Genomic DNA, 7323 nt, shown 5'->3' on the forward strand with positions numbered 1-7323 from the left:
GGTCACCAAATCCTGTCAACTCTACCTTTTAAATATGACTCAGATTCTGCCCTCTCCTCAATTTTGCTGTGCACCTCTTAGTTTGGGCCCTATGATCTCTTGCATGCTTTATTAACAACCCACATCTAATGCTACCACTCCTTCCCAGCCTAGCTACTTCCTATTATCTCCTGTAATTAGGAGAGTATTCATGCACTGTTAAAACCCTGGATTTTTTTTCTCATCCACAATGAGACTTTTTTTTTTTTATTTCAGCATATTACCAGGGTACAAATATTTAAGTTACATATATTGCTTTTGCCCCACCTGAGTCAGAGCCTCAAGCGTGTCCATCCCCCAGACAGTGCACACCGCACCCATTAGGTGTGAATATACCTATCCCCTCCTCCCTGCTCCCACCTGCCCGACACCCGATGAATGTTACTATTATATGTGCACTTAAGTGTTGATCAGTTAATAACAATTTGATGGTGAGTCCATGTAGTGCTTGTTTTTCCATTCTTGTGATACTTCACAGAGTAGAATGGGCTCTAGCTCTGTCTAGGATAATACAAGAGGTGCTAGATCACCATTGTTTTTTTGTGGCTGAGTAGAACTTTATGGTAAACACATACCACATTTTATTAATCCACTCATGTATTGATGGGCACTTGGGTTATTTCTACATCTTTGTGACTATGAATTGTGCTGCTGTGAACATTCTAGTGCAAATGTCTTTTTTATAGAATGTCCTTTTTTCTTTGGGCAGATGCCAGTAATGGGATTGCTGGATCAAATGGTAGTTCTACTTGTAGCTCTTTGAGGTATCTCCATATTACTTTCCACAGAGGTTGTACTAGTTTGCAGTCCCACCAGCAGTGTATGAGTGTTCCTATCTCTCCACATCCATGCCAACGTTTATCGTTTTGGGACTTTTTGATAAAGGCCATTCTCACTGGGGTTAAGTGATATCTCATTGTGATTTTGTTTTGAATTTCCCTGATGATTAGAGATGTTGAGCATTTTTTCATATGTTTGTTGGCCATTAGTTTATCTTCTTTTCAAAAGTTTCTATTCACACAATGAGACTTTTTGTTTGTTTGTTTGAGAGCATGGCTTTGTTAAGAGATGAAAGGGTTTTCCAGATTCAGTAATATCCTTCTATAGGTTCAGCTTTTACACATTTATGTTTGTCCAGTCAGGCCAAATTGCATCGTAAAATTTTACCTGTCTGTAGACACAAATTACTGTTTTCCTGATAGTCGAGCCCCCTGCTTCACGTAAACGGGTGGTTAGGCATTCTGTTTTTACTGAGAAAACAACTTCTGACACTGGCATATTGACTTTGGCTTTTCCTATCACAGTGCTGGGAGCAACTTGGAGAGAAAAAGAGGGGAGCAGGAGTTGGAATGTGGGGGTCCAGACTGCTACCTCAGGGTTGCAACTTTGGGAATGAAGAAATTCTAGAAGAACTCAGGGTTGAGGAGTTGGGGAAAGCTGGAGCTAGTGATCTGCCTTCCTGGATATGCCTGGGGAGACTGCATGTCTCTTAGAGAAGGTCCCTGTCCAGCACTGGGCTGCCACTAGCAGGATGGTAGAGAAAGGTATCAGGACAAATGGACCAGGGTGAGGGTCCTCCCAGCTACTCATGGCCAGAATGTTCTCTGCCCGTCATGGGAGACACTCATAGACTCATGGCGAGGGCATGGATATGTGACTCTCCTATGGGCGTGACTGGGTCTGATTCAGTCAAGGGCATCATAACCCAAAAGACCAGGAGGGAGCAGCCACACTTGAATGCACATCAGCATGGCCATCTCAGTGAAGCCGGCGAGGAGTAGGAAGAAAGCAAGCTGACTGAATATCCGTCTTCTTCCTCCTTGAAAATGCATAGGCTCTAGTGTCCTGCTACCAAACACAAACCCAGAACAGAGAACAGAGAAAAGAGACCCCTGAAAGGAGGAATCAGCCCTAACACGGAGTTTAAACTTAGAATTGGTTTTAATATACAGCATTTTTTAAACCAGAAGAAACCAGTGGTCTTTAACTGGCACAATTTTATTCTCTATTTTATCATCAGCTAGAATGGAAATAAAGAGATAGGAAATAAAGAGAGCTACATTTTCCCTCCCCCAGATCTGAGTGACTCTGAGTAAATATAGACTCAACTACAATCCATTTACTTGCTGTGTATACACCTCCAAAGGGTCCCTCCTGCCTAGAGTATAAAAGTCACACTCTTTTGTTGTTGGGCTGGCCATGAGCAAGTTCTCTATTCTTTTATCTCACCACTGCCCTTCTTAATTCCTGCATTCCAAGTTTTCTAAATTTCTCTCTAAATGTGGAAACCAAAAGTTACTAAACTCCTTTGTGACACCACGTGCCACGTCTGGTCCTGGAATGTCCTTTTCCTGGGCCGCACATGGCAACCGCCTACTTGTTTACTGAGACCTGAAGAAAATAGCACTCTTCCCATCTCTGTTTCTGCACCTATGTTTTATTGTAACTTTGTTTTTATGTATCTGTCTGCTACCACATGAACCGCACCTGCTTCTGTGTATATAGTGAGGAGGCAAAACATCAACAACGATATTCATTTAATGAATTAAATTACACTTATAAAATCTATGACAGAAGATTATTGTCCTGTGTTTACAGGATATTTCCTCTTAGGTACCCATTCACCTTTTCTTTGCTCTTGTCAGATAAATGTTTTAAGTCCAGTCTCTTAGTTACAAGAACAGCAAAACTATGGTTCGTGAAATTTTAGTTCAGACAAAAACATTTATATGCATGCTGCTAATGGCCATTAATATTCTCTTTGTAACACACTTCTTGATTTAAAACAAAGAAATGAATCTTCATCATTTAATATAGTTTCTATGTCTTAAAGCTTCTGCTTTGACCCTGAGTAAAGACAAAAGACTCAAAGCTTGTTTTGGGGTAGATTTGTTCATGACTTCTCAGAAAATAACTTCTATGCTAAGTAATATAAGCCAAGAATACTTTTAGGAAGAAGAAAACTAGGGTGAATAGTTTACCAAAATGTGGCCCTTCAATATGTTTCACAGTTTTTCCCCAAAATATAAAGCAAAAATTATTCCCAGGAAATTTGACATTAAAGACTTAACTTTTAAAATTATTAGCTTTATATGAACCAGAACATAACAGTGTTTATGAAATATCTTTAGAGACCACTTTCAATCAGCAAAGATTAGCTAGAGTGAGGCAGCGCCATACATTGTGTGTAAATATATGTTTTTTCCCCCCAGAAGAACTCAAAATGCTATGAGGAAATTTAATCCTGTAGTATACTAAAGGACCCTATATTTATAGGCAGAAAACCTGAGTTTTAAACCCAAGTTTACCATTAGCTAGCTATATGACCTTGAGCAGCTTAACTTCTCTAAGAATGAAGGAGTGTAATAGAGGATTTCCAAGGTCATATCATGAGTTGTGATTTGGTGGTATCTAAATCAAAACCTACAAGTAACAGAGTAAAGGAGGGGAGTAATAACAGATGGAAGAGATATAAAATGGGACAAATAAAATTAAAAGGGTAAATGGCATAGACTTCAAAAGCCAAGCAATAGGCAAACAATCAAAGTTTGTGAAAAAATACTACACCTTTAGGCATATTTTCAATGAAACTAATACCATCTTAGCTTCTTCTCTTGAAATTTCATAACGTATTTTCAGACTAGGGCAGTATTTTTAGATTTTTTTTAATCTAGGTCAGCTCTGAAGACACAGTCTAGCTCACATTCCAATTATTATGAATTCTATGTTGACAATTCCAAGGTCATACCCTTTTTTTTATAATCCTTCTTTCTTATTTTGTTTCTTTTTTTTGCTTTGAAGTCTAATGCAAGAGAACCCCAAGTCGAGTACGTGTAATACTATGGTGGGCAAGTTAATGTACTGAGGTGAAAGAAGGAAACATTTGAACTTCTAGCAATGTTTATTTCTATGTCTTTTTGTCTAATTTACATTAAAAGTTTTATAATATTCATAATAATATAGAGTAGTACCCATATAACAATTTTAATATATGACATACACAAATCAGAAAATTATATAGTGATAGGGCTGTGTAGGGAAGCTAAAAACTCTCCTGGGAGAAGTTCCTGCCATCAAAGATTTCTTCACTCCTGAGATTTAATTATCAATTTATCTATCTATCTATCTAGTTCATATATTTATGTTTTATTATAAAAGTTAAATATAGTCAATAAAGAAAATTTGGAGAATACAAAAATATGTAAGAGGAAAAGTAAATGATATAATCTCCCTGATTCACCACGAAGGCACATACACAATCACTGTTCTTCGAATATCTTAATATCCTCTTGAGTCACTCCTGTGTTGCCTTGGTATGGTGTGCAAATGGGACAGTCGTGATCCATCCTGGTCCCTGTACTTGCAGCCCTTTTCTTTCAACATGCCTGAGGAAGTGCACCATGGAGAGGAGAAGGTGGAGACTTTTGTCCTTCAGGCAGAAATTGCCCAACTCATGTCTCTCATCTTCTATTCTGACAAGGAAATTTTCCTTTGGGAGTTGATCTCTAATGTTTCTGATGCCTTGGACAAGATTTGCTATGTGAGCCTGACAGACCCTTCCAAGTTGGAGAGTGGTAAAGAGTTGAAAATTGCCATCATCTCCAACCCTCAGGAACATACTCTGACTTTGGTGGACACAGGCATTGGCATGACTGAGGCTGATCTCATAAATAATTTGGGAACCACGGCCAAGTCTGGTACTAAAGCATTTATGGAGGCTCTTCAGGCTGGTGCTGACATCTCCATGATTGGGCAGTTTGGTGTTGGCTTTTATTCTGCCTAGCTGGTGGCAGAGAAAGTGATTGTGATCATAAAGCACAACATTGATGAATAGTATGCCTGGGAATCTTCTTCTGGGAGTTTCTTCACTGTACGTGCCATTGGCAGGGGTACCAATGTGATCTTCCACTTTAAAGAAGATCGGACAGAGTACTTAGAGGAGAGGCACATCAAAGAAGTAGTGAAGAAGCACTCGCAGTTCATAGGCTATCGCATCACCCTTTATTTGGAGAAGGAGTGAGAAAAGGAAATTGGTGATGATGAGGCAGAGAAAGATAAAGGTGAAAAGGAAGGGAATATAAAGGTGAGGAAGGGAAGCCCAAGATAGAAGATGTGGGCTCAGATGAGGAGGGTGACAATAGTAAAGATAAGAAAAAGAAAATCAAGAATATTAAGGAGAAATACATTGATCAGGAAGACCTAAACAAGACCAAGCCCATTTGGACCAAAAACCCTGATGACATCACCCAGGAGGAGTATGGAGAATTCTACAAGAGCCTCACTAATGACTGCAAAGACCACTTGGCAGTCAAGCACTTCTCTGTAGAAAGTCAGTTGGAATTCAGAGCATTGCTATTTATCCCTTGTCAGGCTTTCTTTGACCTCTTTTGAGAACTAGAACAAAAAGAACAACATCAAACTCTATGTCTGGTGTGCGTTCATCATGGACAGCTGTGATGAGTTGATACCAGAGTATCTCAGCTTTATCCATGGTATGGTTGACTCTGAGGATCTGCCCCCGAATATCTCCCAAGAAATGCTTCAGCAGAGCAAAATCTTGAAAGTCATTCACAAAAACATTGTTAAGAAGTGCCTTGAGCTCTTCTCTGAGTTGGTAGAAGACAAGGAGAACTACAGGAGATCCTATGAGGCATTCTCTAAAAATCTGAAGCTTGGAATACATGAGGACTCCACTAACCAGCAACGTCTCCATGAGCTAATGCGCTATTATACCTCCCAGTCTGGAGATGAGATGATTTCTCTGTCAGAGTATGTCTCTCACATGAAGGAAAAACGGAAGTCCATCTATTATATCATTGGGGAGAGCGAAGAGCAGGTGGCCAACTCTGCTTTTGTGGAGTGAGTGCGGAAGTGGGGCTTTGAAGTGGTATATATGACTGAGCCCATTGATGAGTACTGCATGCTCAAGGAGTCTGATGGAAAGAGCCTGGTCTCAGCTACCAAGGAGGGCCTGGAGCTACCTGAGGATGAAGAGGAGAAGAAGAAGATGGAGGAGAGCAAGGCAAAGTTTAAGAACATCTGCAGGCTCATGAAAGAAATCTTGGATGAGAAGGTTGAGAAGGTGACAATCTCCAATAGGCCTGTGTCTTCACCCTGTTGCACTATGACCAGTACCTATGGCTGGAGAGCCAGTATGAAGCATATCATGAAAGCCCAGGTGCTTTGGGACAGCTCTACAATGGGCTACATGATGGCCAAAGAACACGGAGATAAAACCTGACCACCCCGTTGTGGAGATACTGTGACAGAAGGCTGAAGTGGACAAAAGTGACAAGGCTGTCAAGGACCTGGTGGTGCTGCTGTTTGAAACCACGCTGCTGTCCTCTGGCTCCTCCCTTGAGGATCCCAGAGCCACTCCAACCTCATCTACAGCATGATCAAGCTAGGTCTAGGCACTGGTGAAGATGAAGTGACAGCAGAGGAATGCAGTGCTGCTGTTCCTGAAGAGATTCCACCCTTTGAGGGTAATGAGGATCCATCTCTCATGGAAAAAGTGGATTAGAAGTTTATGCTTGAAAACCTTGTGCCCTCTGTATAGTGTCCCCATGGTTCCCGCAGCAGTCTTGAGTGGCCCTGTCCCACTTGGCTTCCTCTGCTGATGTCTAGTTTTTTCTTTTGTCTCCTGTCTCTGTGTCTAAGGCAGCAGACAAGGGCCTCAAGCCCCATTTCCTCCCTAGTTTGACAAGGGGATTGGATGTTGTGTGTTGTGGGGTTTTTTTGTTTATTTTTTTCTGCAATTGAAGTATGCAGAATAAAGAAGATGTAGTTTTATACAAAAATATCTTAATATCATAAAAGTCTGTTATAATTGTACATGCCCAAGATATGTCCCATAAAGATAAAAAAATTTCCAAAACTATTTATGATTATTTCTTTGGAGAATTTAAAGAGTTTTTATAACATACTTTTAGCTTCTGTTAAAAATATACTTTCAGAAAGTGATGACTACCTGTTATTTAAGCCTATTATTTAACTAGGTTAACATCCTAGTTTGAAATACATCTTAGGGATATTACTTAAGGGATGGTACATAGTTTGTAACTAAAAGAAGTGACTTTCTTTTTTAATTCTAGAAAAATGATCAGAACCAGGTTGACCAATAATAGAAACAATTATTCTTTTTGTTTGTTTTTAGTCCCCCCCCCCAATTATTAGGGGGATGCAAATGTTTTTGTTACACGGATATCTTGTATAATCCTTAAGTCAGGGCTTTTAGTGTACCATCACCAGAATAGTGTTCATCATACCCTGTGTACGTACTAT

General features: G+C 39.9%; 1 pseudogene; it reads left to right on the forward strand.

Moving 5' to 3' along the window:
* The first annotated feature begins 4420 nt into the window (after positions 1-4420).
* On the forward strand, positions 4421-6562 carry LOC105805349 (annotated as a pseudogene).
* The last annotated feature ends 761 nt before the right edge of the window (positions 6563-7323 follow it).

The sequence above is a fragment of the Propithecus coquereli genome, unplaced genomic scaffold (genome assembly GCF_000956105.1).
Source record: "Propithecus coquereli isolate 6110/MARCELLA unplaced genomic scaffold, Pcoq_1.0 Scaffold127, whole genome shotgun sequence".
Classification (NCBI taxonomy): domain Eukaryota; kingdom Metazoa; phylum Chordata; class Mammalia; order Primates; family Indriidae; genus Propithecus; species Propithecus coquereli.